This window comes from Syngnathus typhle, linkage group LG7, assembly GCF_033458585.1.
Source record: "Syngnathus typhle isolate RoL2023-S1 ecotype Sweden linkage group LG7, RoL_Styp_1.0, whole genome shotgun sequence".
In the NCBI taxonomy this organism is placed as follows: Eukaryota; Metazoa; Chordata; class Actinopteri; order Syngnathiformes; family Syngnathidae; genus Syngnathus; species Syngnathus typhle.
Window position 1 is genome coordinate 8,439,570 of NC_083744.1, and position 13,371 is coordinate 8,452,940.

A 13,371-nucleotide genomic window follows, 5' to 3' on the forward strand; every position below is an offset into this window, starting at 1 on the left:
AACTACTTCTATGATAGGTGAAACATCTATGACAAAAAGAGCTGTCCAATTGCAATCAATTAATTGCCTTGCAAAGGAAATGACCTTGGTGAATGACACAAGCATGAAGTGTTTGACTGATTCAAAGGCTAATTGTCCAATCTTGACAATGCCATTTCTAGTGGGCTACTTGCATAACGTCATTGTATTATAATTTAATTAATTTTAAGTTTTTATCTTCAGACCAACCTGATAAAAATGATCAGTCAAATCAATGAAGCCCTTCTGTCTCACGTCAAGTTTAAACTACTCTACACATCATGCCAGTAGGTAAGTCAAGATGTAACCACATGCACCTGTCTTGTCTTCCTCCTTCTCGAAAATGACTCCATAAGTTGCCCTAATGGGGTGAGAGGCAGAGTGCGAGTGAAATATCCACCATGTCACAGAGCCACAGCTGGCCGGCAAATTGAAACCGAGCATTTTTGTGTCGTTTGCCTCATATGTTGTCGCTGTTGTATTTGTGTGGGGGGTTGCACCCTTTTGCCTCGTGATTGCTTCTGCCCATCTTTGCTATACTTTCTCTCCTCTACTCGTCAGACGGGATGTCAGGTCACGCATTCAGCGCAGTAGTCATCTACTCACGCAGCAGTTGTTTTCTTAGCGTTCAAAGTCTGAACAGGGGTGTCAAACTCATTTTTCTCGCGGGCCGCATTGTAATCATAGCTTCTTTCGAAGGGCCATTATGACTGTCAACCCAAATAAATGTATGAGCACCTAACATTATATACAGTAAAAGCTACAAAACAAACTGACAAATAACTCGTTTTCAAATCAGACGAGTAAAAACTGGTCAATTTTTAAAAAAATAGATATTTTTAAAAGTGAAGACAATTTGCAATTCTAGTAATGACACAAATTTGATGCACAATTTGTCTTCGCGGGCCACATAAGATGATGTGGTATCTGTATCTGGCCCCCAGGCCTTGAGTTTGACACCTGTGGTTTAGACAAAGCAGCGGAGCAAGGTGCTATGGTGAAAACCTCAGTTCTATATTGGAGACTCCTCTGCCTCCATTCGTTCACTGGGTTTTGATAAGCCTTCTCGTGTGCTTGATTCATTTATTCCTTCTGCCATTAGCTGGGGATGAATGTGAGGTCTGAGGTCTACTACACTCTCTTTTTAGGTCACTTCTTCAATGAATTACGATTTCTTTGCCGCTTCAATTTACAGTCACTGAATCCGTTTTTGAGCTTGGCTTTAAAGTGAGCTCTGGGACTCTTTTGTCACTTCTTGGCCTATTCCTTTTTTAATTCTCAGCACTCGTGATTGTATTCATAGAGCCATTGTATCAGGAGGGAAGTTGAAGCCACAAACCATACTATTTGGGACTATGGGTGATATGCAGGACAAATGATGGAAAGAGGTGTTGGTGCATGACAGTGTGGAGATGATTATGTGAGCTATAACCCTCATGGCCATTGCAGTAAAATGATCCTGTCATTGGAGGAAAAAGCAGGGCAGCTATTGGCCATGTTTCACACTCTGTCGCGTTGACAAACTATCATTGACAATCTCTAGTAGTCATTGCACCCAGCGTCATTTGCATACTTTTCTCTTGCGTGACAGTATCGCAGGGCGCATGGCTGTTGGCTGTTGGCCGGTGGCCATTTAACAAAAGGGCATCGGTGCAATTTATATGCCGATATACATCATCTGATCGAAAACACACTATGCACTTATGGCTATAACAACAATGTTGAGGTCAAGTTGCTCAAGCATTTCCTGAAGATTTCTTCAAGATTAAATAGAATGAATTTATGTTGACTACACGGAACCATAAAACATAGTATTAAATATTTCTTCAGACACTCAGACTTTTTCTTTTAACTTAGAGAGTGCAATCTCCACCCAGACAGCTCTATTTCCCAATAGTACCATAATCCTCTGAAAGCAGGGAATTGCTGCAGGGCGAATAATCTTGCAAAACGACAGACAAAACATAAAAAAAAAATAATAATAATAATAAAAAACAAAATCTGCGCATTCATAACGAGACGTGAACCGAATTGAGGTCCATGAGTCAGCTGTGCAATGCATTTGCAGCGTGTAAGCTCTATTATAATGTTCCCAAGCGGGAAAGTAAAAATCCAGGCACAGATGTTGGCGCTGCTCTTCAGATCCAAGGGCAATGGGGTCCTCACGGTTTTCACCCTGAGCGGGAACACTGATGGCTTCGGGGTGGGAGGACAGGAGAGAGGTTGGGAGGCTTAGAGGATGATGAGGAATGAAAAAACGGTGAATTGGACTGAGAAAAGAGGGCTAGGGTTAGAAAGACATGAAAGGAGGAGAAACGTGAAGATGGTTGGCCCGACGAGATAATGAAAAGGAAATGAGGTTATAGGCCATCAGCATAAGTGTATGGATGCTTTATACATGCATCATTGGCTTGACTCCTTCTTCTATAATTCTTCCATGTCATTACTCATAAGTCTTTTAGAAATAGAGTAGTGAACGTATATTGGTAATCACAACCACGCCATCACATTAAAGGCTTGTTTGGGCAACAGCAGATCACAAATGGCCTACTCATCTGCTATAAATCTTGCTTTTGCAGTCTAGGTACTTGTTAACAGTGCAGATTAATGTTCAATCACACTTTTGTACTCCTAATTTTCTCAAGTACAATATTTATGTTCGCAAACTCTGAAATTACATCCCCCCGTAGGGCTGTTTGTAATGTTTATTGTGATGCTAAATCATCCTCATTAGTGTGACTCACATTTATTCCACTGCCATGTAAAATAACTGATTCCAGCTTGATGTAGCAGTTGTTGTTTTTTTAAAGGTGCCTTTACTGAACAATTATTTTCCGGTAACATTTTTTTTCCCGTATTGATTAGCAGAGATTGTGCAAACATGTGGACGTATGATCTAATACGGGGCGACAAGTGCCGTATGCACGGTGGCACTGCTGCCTCACTACAACACGGTTTGGTGGAATCAGCCTTCAAATCTCTTGGGCATGTCTGTGGGAAGTTTGCATGGTCTCTCATATTTTGCTTGGTTGAGTTTCCTCTGGGTACTCTTTCTTCTCCCACTGTTCAAAAACATCAAATTCGCTGAAGATGTTAGTTATATTTATTGGGGCCCCTTTAAAGTATAAACTAGTTTGTCAAGACCAGTAAAATTCATTTCACCCTCCCCTTTGACTGATGATTTGATGATTATACTACAATTGGAGCAACTAACATCTCACATTTTTACAACCACACAAAGCTAGAATATTTGAGATGGATAGAATTGCAAGCGACTTGCTGCCTTTGTTAATCATGTTGCTTTTAAGGGATTAGAGCAGGCGACAGCTCAGTGGAACAATGTCATTTTGGCTAGTGCGCTGAAAATGTATGCTCATCAGTATTGAGAATATGAACGACCAAGGAGGATTATAGCTGTAAAAAATGAACATTTCATTATCATAGTGGGGTTAAGCATTAATATGTAAATTTCAGGCAGCACAGAGAACAACCGGTTAGCACTTCAATCGCGCCGTTCTTATATCAGTGCTTCAAATCCTGTTCCAGCCTCTTTTTTGAACTTTGCATATTTTTCCAGCGCTTGTGTGACTTTTCTCCAGGCACTTCTTTCCACATTCCAAATACATGCATGTTAGATACAGTGTATACTTATCCGAAGTCATCTGGTAGCGGCTTGAGCTCAACTGCAAATAGAAGTGGTATAGAAATGGATGGGAGGAATTACATTGACTTTTGAAAACCCCCTGAGGTTTTCATGGGTTTAATTGCATTTCAAAGGATGTATCCGTATAATTACTTGAATTAGCAATATATTGTGCCGTGTTGAATATATACTACAAAATAATACTTAACAAGTAGTGAACAATACATTTATTTAGTTCACTTGGACAGCCTAATGGGATCAATAAATCAATTTTCTTCTTCTGTGTGGCAAAAAATAACACCCTTCATTATAATGTGGTCCACTTACAAAAACCACAAGCCAAGAACATAAACACACACACACATTCACGTGTGGGTGCACATCACACAGGGGATGCCCACAGCGTCTCCAGTCTGGTGGTAAACAACTCCGTGACCTTTTTCCATATGTCCATCCACTGTGGGACGTACCAGCTCACATTAAGAGTATGCCTGATTGCGTCACGTGCCGGCTCACACATACAAATGCACTCCAATTGTGCTTTCTTTGCACTTGTTTCCTTTTAGAAACACGGCGCCGAGAAGGAGAGGTTGAGCAGGAAAGAGTAGACTTTTCTCCTCCCACACTGGTGCATAAAAACGAGCTTGCCTCTTTTCATCTTCTGTGCTATATCATTGCAGCCTTTATGGACCTCTAGCTCCCAGTGTGAATTATTAACTACCACGCTACAAGCCCAGACAAGCGACTTGAGAATCTCTCACTCCATTTAAAAGAAGAGAGCTTCACTTTGTTTTTAGCTGCCTCCCACTTTCCATTCAGTCATGGAAGCACTTGTGGAAAATGTGCTGGTTGTGTTAGTGTGTTTGGGGAGTCCATTACAGGCGGCTGAAGATGGAATAGCTATAAAACTCTTTGGATATATTAGTGAATAGTTTGTTGACATTATTTCGACTATTGAACATAACATATAGTTTGTAGAGGAAAGTTTTATAAAGAAAGATTAGGTGACTAATTTCACTTTGGCAGCTTCATATTTGTAATATTATTTGCCTAATCACTGTAGGGATTATTGTTTTCCTGTTATGTGACTTTAAAGGATCAGTTTCTGATTTTATTGAGCTTGGTCACACACGGACTCTCTGCCTGAGGGGTCCATTGGTATGTGATCTTTTTGACCGCTTGCTGTGGTGATATTTTAGACTCTTGCTGAGCCCTGACCGGGACCAACGGCCACAGAAAGTCGAGAGCATCACTAAATGGCCAGTCACCAGCCGACATGATATAAAGACAGACATTATATATGCTTTTTTTTATCGATAGTGGTTTTCATCAAATATTCTATGAACAAAGTGGTTGTCAACAACCGGTAGGCTTTATTACATTACTCTGTTTTGGGTGCTGTGTGCTTTTCTGTTCACAATTTTTCTTCCAAGTCACAAAAAGATAGCAGAATCCCAGATGACCAGTCAGTCGGGTTATTATCGATGGATTTCCTGGCAGTCACGAAGAGAATGTTTTATAGAGCGGAAGTCAGTGGGTCATGGGATTATTATAGATCTCCAGCTCCATTCATCATATCATTTCAAGAGTGTGGAATTTGACTCTTGTCCTGCTCGATGATCACATGTGTGACAGAGAGTGGCAGATATTGACATTGTTCATTTACTACTTCATTACAAGATGTCAGGGTATTTAAATTGCAAAATAGAAGTTAAGGTTCAGAGCACTAAAGCTAGTAGTAGGCACGAAAATATGCTAACAAACACAATTTACTAAAACATAAATTATCTAAGGTATTGAGACATAGTTACCTTTCCCTACATCACCTCAAAATGAGTGTCATCACAAATAACATGCATAATCTCTTTATTCTGATAAATGTGATATTTCTCTGTTTTGAGATACTTGTCTTAGATAAAGAATTCTAACCATAAACACTTGAACATTTCTGATATATTTTTATTTTAGAAAGAATGACACAAAATGATTGGGCACTTGGTGACAGTAACCGACTCAAGACTTTCATCCTTTTTCCTCTCATCCCTCATGGTGGTGTGTCCTCTGCTTACCTCCTGATGTAGCATGTTTGCCACGCAGCAATGTGTCCCTTGTTTGGAAACTTGCGTGTTAATTAGAGAGAACAGTTGGCCTTTCCCCAAAGCAGCTCTTTCCATCCATATGTTGATGCTGCTTAAAACATTGCTGTATTTTATACACTGAACAATAACTGGGGGTTAATTGTCATTGAATACACATCCCACTCCCCCTTTTGTCGGTACATTATTGGTTTAGTAGACAAGGAGTCTTGAGTCAGAAAAGTACGAGGCAAGGAAAAAAGGGAAAACTCAAGGGAGAAAGACATGAAGAGTGGTATTAAAACAAAAAAGTGACAACGGTAAACTGTAAGCACAATTTCTTTGGCTACCCAGATAATCTAATTGGATTCATGTATTCATTTGTTCATTTTCTGCCACCTGTCCCTTTTCGGGATCACTGAATGTAAATAGATAGTGGTCAACAATTTTGACACAACATAGTTTAAATCCACACTATCACATTTTGTAGCATGGGAAGAAAAACCTCTACAATATAAATAAATCCACAATTCTGCAAGTATGTATGTCATGAAAAAAAATCCCAAAACATCTCTATTTTGGTTGTAGTGTAACCAAGCTTCAAGTCAAGTCAAGTCAAGTCAAGTTTATTTGTATAGCCCCAAATCACAAGCAGTCTCAAAGGGCTTCACATAGACAGAAATTGACAATTATTCTCAAAGCATCCCCTGATCTTAAGCTTAAGCTTCAATATATGTCAGTTTTATTTATCACAACAAAACATTTCCTCCCATCCAAGTCTGTGTATGGTGTTGCGTTACAATGTCATTTCTGCTATTGTGATGCTCACTGCACATATATCAGCGCAGTCAATCTTGCATAGTAGAGTAGGTGAGGAGGAGCTGCTTCCTCCTGCTGATTGTGCATGTATAGATAAGACAAGGATCAAATGTTTCCGCTCCCTAGCTTCCTCCAAGAATTTTGTATGTTCCATTATTCCTAATCCATCAAGAAAAAGAATTGTGGATGCAAGGTATGATAATTTTTTTAACCCAACCTCATGTAACAGTGTAGCAGACATTTAAACAGTTTTTAAATAGAATCTTTCCAATCAGATAGATGGACAAGACAAATGAATAGCTTTTTCAAGCACAATAATATTATCCATACCCCCTGGATATTTTCAGCCTTGACTACATTAATCATTTTGCATCACTGTTTTTCTTTTTAACAGAAAGTTTAAGGCATGTAAACCATGTCGTATGTTTATTTTTGAGGAATTTTTGGCTTCGGTAATATCAATAAATATATTGAGACTCGGCTAATCTGTGTTGCGTTAAATCCAAGGAGGCTTTTGACGGGATGCTAATCTATTTCCGACAATATGACAGGCTGCTTTACAGTAGCGGACCAATGCGTGTGGTTAACCTCAGATGTGGTCAAATATTATGCATGTTTCTCCACCTCTAAGAGACTGACAGATTTGACAAAGTCTGCCATTTTTAACCTCCAGTTAGCACACTTTAGCCACAGTCTTTCTCACTCTGTCGACACACCAATTGCATGTATGCCTATGGCATGGGAGAGCACGGCTAAACCTGCTCAGAAGCCAACCAGGTAAGAGAAATCATCATTCTGCCTGAATTATACCTTGCTGACATGTTTAGAGGGGACGCTCTGATGAACCGTGAGGACAGCTGGCTTGAGCACACCAGGCTGCCCAAGTTAAATAGGAAAGGTGCAAAAAGACCTCAAGCGAGACACAGATGCACATCAGCAACTGGCCAACGAATCACATCACAGGCCACAAGCATGATCATGAGATTTCATTCTTATTGTCGATAGTTCCAAGTATATAAGTTAACATTTGGTTGTGCAATACTCGCAATGGAATTCATCATACCCATCCGGTCGGTGTACATCAAAGCTTTATATTTGGTCTTGTGTGCAAATATTCATATGCAACTGTGGCTAAAACCAAATCATGGCGGAGTTTTTACTTTCTGGACGTGGACCTTGACACCTCGATCCATTACAGAAGCCTGGCTTTTCTGTGGACAGATTTATGAGACTCTTTTGTGAATTAGTAGACCTGATCACCTCTTGTTCACCCTATTACATGCTCCCTTTTCATCCTAGAGTCCATTGGTGTGTATTCTGTTACCCAGTAATGAAAGTGCATAGGACAGACAAATATCTGAGCAATGAGAATGTAATGAGATTTGTATAGCCCTCATATTTGGAGTTGAACGGTCGCACTTTCTTTTCTGTCCCTGTGGAAGGGGAATTTTGATCATCAAATCAGGGCAATGAGCAGGAACAACACTTCTGGATGATTAAATATCTGAAAATGTCATTAAAACGTTCTGGCATGCAGGTAACCTCATTACCACTATAATTGTACAACTTTAGGTCAATGTGTTTAAAATTAAAATGAGTCCGTTATGACAGTAGTGATCTAATACAGGCATGGCGTATGATTGCAAAGGGCTCCAAACATTTTAGGGCTCCTGCAAAAAATAGCTGCTAAACTTTCAGCCCAAAAGTTAAGGCTTTTTTTTTTCATTTTTCTTCAGGAGCTTCTTAATAGTTTTGAAAAATACATTTTGAACTTACCTGGCCTCTGAGAATGTGAGATAGAGAAAGAGAAGGAAGGCGCTTTTTTTTTTTTTTTTTTACTTCCTTTTAACGTCAAATGAAAAATACCAGACATTACCCCTCTGCATTTCAATTTCAGTAAAGCCTCGACACTGTTCTGACAAAAGAGTTAGTTTAATGGCTTGAGTACAGCTTGAGCTTCAATGGGATGAAATAGCTTGGCTAGAGCAACGGTTAAAAAAAAAAGAGGACTTTGAAATTGGTGACATACTAAATGGATACATTGAGAAGACTGCAATCTGCAACTTTTCTGTTGTCCCGCCGTGGAGAAATGTCTGTTCGTTTAAAGCTGAGACAGACTGTGAAGTCAGTCGGAAACCTTGATAAGCTGTGAAAGTGCTCTGAATATGAATGCGGTTTATCTTACACCGCTGGCACTTTTGGAATGGTTCAGCTTTATGATCTCCATTTGTTTGGACTGTAAATCTGCTATAGCTCATTATTTAAGAAGGATTGATCTCAAATAGAATGCTGCACAATTAGCAACAACATCTGTCCTGCTTTATTCACTTCAAACCAGCTGTCCACAATGAAATGCCAGGATGTGACTCACTGTCTTGGCAGGAGTCATATGGTGGTGTATTTTTTTTTTTTTTTACTGAAATCTCTTTGCACAGACGGCAACCAATAAAATCCTACTGTAGTCCATGGTAAACACATTCAATTGTGTTTGGCAACTAAATATACACACACGAGCTCTAAATATGACACAGCATGAGAGGACAAGATAAACTTCCCATGAGAAAATTCCATTGACTTTATTGTAATTAGAGACAGTACCTGCACAATATAATGGAATCCAATACTGGAGCTGTATTGATAACAGCGTTTGCAAAAAGAAATACAGTATGCTAATTTCTTATTGACATTGATAGCCCATCGCATTGCACGGAGGAAATCCTTCCCGAGTTTAACGTTTTGAATCGCTTTCATATTGCTGGAAACATGATGTAGTATGGTAACCCAAGGAGTCCAAACATCTCGCTGTTGGATGTTTGGACGCCAAGCTAAGCTTACAGGTCCACATGTTTGTTCGACATAAATAATTGATCGGACGTGATATCACTGCGGTATATTTTGATAGAACAATACGTTTGCTGGAACTGCACCCGCATCGTGTTTTGATAATTTGGCTAATTAAGGTATTCTGATGGATCGTTAGATTATGCAGGCATACTTAATGGTCTGGCTGATGTTTGTCTTCGGTGAGTTAGATCTTTTAATGACCACTCAATCAACTACCCATCATTGCGACGTAGGAATATTATCACGAGTGTAAAAGAAAGTTGTGAAAAGGTAATTGGGTAATGATGTCATGTCTTCGAAAGAAATGAAAGCAAAATAATATTGTTTCTGTCCTCATGTATGTACAGTGATTGATTCCTTCTCTGTTCATCTTGTGAGGTTCTCAGTCATTACGTTCCATTGATTTCCATACCCACTCTACTCCAATATCCCAATCCAAAATACCATTTCTCCCAATGCAGCTATACAGTAGCTTCCATTTGTCACCTAGATCTTGAGGGTTAATCTTTCTTTTCACCCTATTGGCTGACGGACGAATTTACCTGATTAAAATGTAAGAGGTGGTAAGGCATTCCCTGAGCGAGGACTGCAATTACAGAAGACTCAGATGGAGGCTAAAAGTCAGGAGTGACATTGTGACAGTGTTTGTTTTAAATAGTCAGTGACTCCATCTTGACTCATTGCACTTCTCCTGCATGCACCTCACATCGCCGTAGACCCCAGCAGACCGGCTGCCGTGATTCAATCTCATCCTTGCTTGCCTGTGAGGGATTAAACCCTTAATCCACCAGAGTGAGGCCTGCTTGTGCAGACCAGGCTGCAGTTTTCTTTTGTTTGTTGCTGTGTTCTCTACCGTGTGTGTATAGTGTGTCGCATTGTGCGCTGCATGAGTTAATAATAAAACCTTTTAGGAGGAAAACACATTCCATAGTGGAGAGGGTAGAAAACATTTTCCTGTTGAAATTTCAGAATGCCACACATGTGCCAAATACACTTTGTGTATAACCTGAAACCTAAAACATGGAATTAAGTGTTATTGTCACATAAAGGCAAACTGCAGCACAGCTAATACATTCAACTCCAACTGAGGAATTGTCTTCTTTGAGCAAAAAAAAGGAAAAAGCAGTCCGAAAATTGATAGCCCAGAATGTGTGATCAGTGTCATGTTACATATACAAGGTAGCCGCAGGCACATGTTGCACTGGAGGTTAATGAATAGTGATGGGGGGATTCGATGATTTCAACATGACCAGTACACAAATGCACACACATATACATGCGTTCAATTTGAGTCCACTCCTGCTAATGTGTTTTTCACTCTATTAGCATCCATACACTCCTGGACAAACAAGTGTTTCCTTGTAAGAGTTGTTCTCTTAGCCATAGGCGACCAAATGAGGAACCTCTCAAGGACAAAGTGGGTGTGTTAGGTCACACTGTTAAGCTGTTTTCTGAGTATAATGACAGAAGTTTTCGGACTGTTAACTTTTGTGTCGCACTGCAGTGTCGTCAGCGGACTACCACTTATTATTTATTGTTGAAGGTGAAAATACGGTACTTGTCATACGGCACGAGTAGGCATGTTCAATTAGGGCAGGGGTGTCAAACTCATTTTTGTTTTGTTAAATTGTAGTCGAAGTTTCCTTCGGAGGGCCATTATGGCTGTCAACCCAAATAAATGTATTAACGCCTCATATTATCTACGGCAGCGGTCCCCAACCACCGGGCCGCGGACCAGTACCGGTCCGTGGGTCATTTGGTAACGGGCCGCACAGAAAAAAAAAATGTATCGACAATCAATTAATTCAGCTCAAGATCCAGTTGAGCCCGCAAAGCTAGAAAAAATAAGTAAGAATTCATCGCTGACTTAACAGTGAAATTGCATGTACAAGGTGTTAAAGGATTTATAGTGCCTTTAATGTCCAATTTAAAATAATTTGTTTCATGTTATCTTTTCCACCAAGTTTAAGAATGACATTCACAAGCAATGAAAGGGTGTGTAGAATTTACATGAAATATAGAATATACTTGAACATATCATCAAACAAAAGTCTGCAGTGTGCATTTCGGAAGACATTTAATGAAAATAATCCAAATAAAGGGCTGATGTGGCACTATGTACAAATTCAAAAGGAGGCAACACGTAAAAGGTGCACGGAATCATCCGTGAATCCATTATACAGATTTTATAACAGAGTGAAGATGGGCTTGTCTTTTGAGATAAGGGAAACTTCACACCAGGTGATTCGTGCTGGCTTTAAGCAGACGAAACACCGAAAAGTCACTTTATTTGGCTCGTGTGAGCTTTAGCCAGTGATTAGTGCCGAAGCGTGTAATACATTTCCCTGGCCCCACCCTGTGGCACAATTACTCATGCGTGAAGGCACTCACACGAGCTCCCCATCCTAGACATCTTGAGAAATCAACGCAGTTAATATCTACCTTGCATAATCGAAATACCCCCAAATATTCCAGATCCACTGCTCGACTTAAAAATAACAACCACGCGCTGCCCCCTGAGCCTCCTAATAAAAACTGCTTTCTTGATTAAAAAAACTCATTTAAAAATAGTACAGAAATGCTGAACAACAAAATATTTAATGCAAGAACTCACGTTGTGCACGTTTCCATAAAAATCAACTTACTCAAAGATTTAAACTTTTTCTACCACGTGCTTTTCCTCCCAAACAAATAGGCTGGCTCACTTACCTATGTGAACAGCATGGTAAAATTGGTCCTGGATCCGTTTCCTCGGTGAGTCCATCTCAAACGACGGTTTGTCCAATTTAGCAACTGCATGTGTTTGTAACAGTGTTGACGACATCAACCATGTTTTTGGAGGATGCAAATTTACTAATCCTCATACTCACTGTTGTTTGTTCATTTTTGAGATTGTATAAGTCTACAGAACAACTAGCTGTGTCAAGGTGTCTAACATTAAGAAATAAAGAGCAAAAATAAGGACTATAAAAACAATGACAGCATTTTGTTGTTGTTTATTTTTAAGAAACAATGCAAATAATTGTCAGGATTTTCCAAGGTTGAGGACCCAAGTTCAGGAAAGCACATGGGCAAGACCAGGGAGCAAAAAAAAAGCACAAACCAAGTATGAGAATTTATTGAAAGATGAACAAAAGTTCAAAAACAAGCATCAAAATAACAAACAAATACTCGGACAAGACTTGAGCACCTGACTACTGACAGGAGCCGATGCGGCAAACGCAATGAACCAACAAAGATAGCAAGAAACCACAGAACTAAATGCTGTACACACAGTCTGACAAGACCAAATTGGATGCTGAGAAACACTTGGACAAAACACGAGGGGCTGAGAGAGCTGACTGGAAGATACAAGGGGATCGGACCAGCCCATGAGGAACCAAAAAACCCCAAAGACAACAGGACAAGATAAAAGCACGAAGCAAAACCAACTACATATATAACAACAAAAACACAGATCACAAATCTAATCATGTCCCATGTCCATAATGAGATATGGGAATTTTATTTTGTGGAGTACCAAGTCTAGAAGGCTGAGAAATGTTTGAACTGCATGAATTCTTACTGTAGGCTAAATGTAAAATAAAAACATTTGAATGCTGTACGCACTGTAGGAAAACCTCAATAGTACTACAATACTTCTCTTACAATATTCAAAACGGGAATTGCATGTACATTTTCTTTTGTAAATGAATTGTTGTTTATACTAGAGTTCATTCACAAATCTTACAATTATTTTGGTGGGTGATTGGCATTCCAGACAAATAACATTTTCAGCACTTATACGACGAATGTTGTTGATGATGATTTTTTCAATGCCTTTTAAGTAACTAGCAGGAAAGACAGAGTGCAATGAAGACCGAATGTCCTTGAATTTCAAAGACAAAGGGAAGAGTTTGTCTGCGTGCATATTTTGTTGCGTGTCTGTCTGTACCCTTCAAATATGCACTACAGTAAGGATGTGGATTCTGG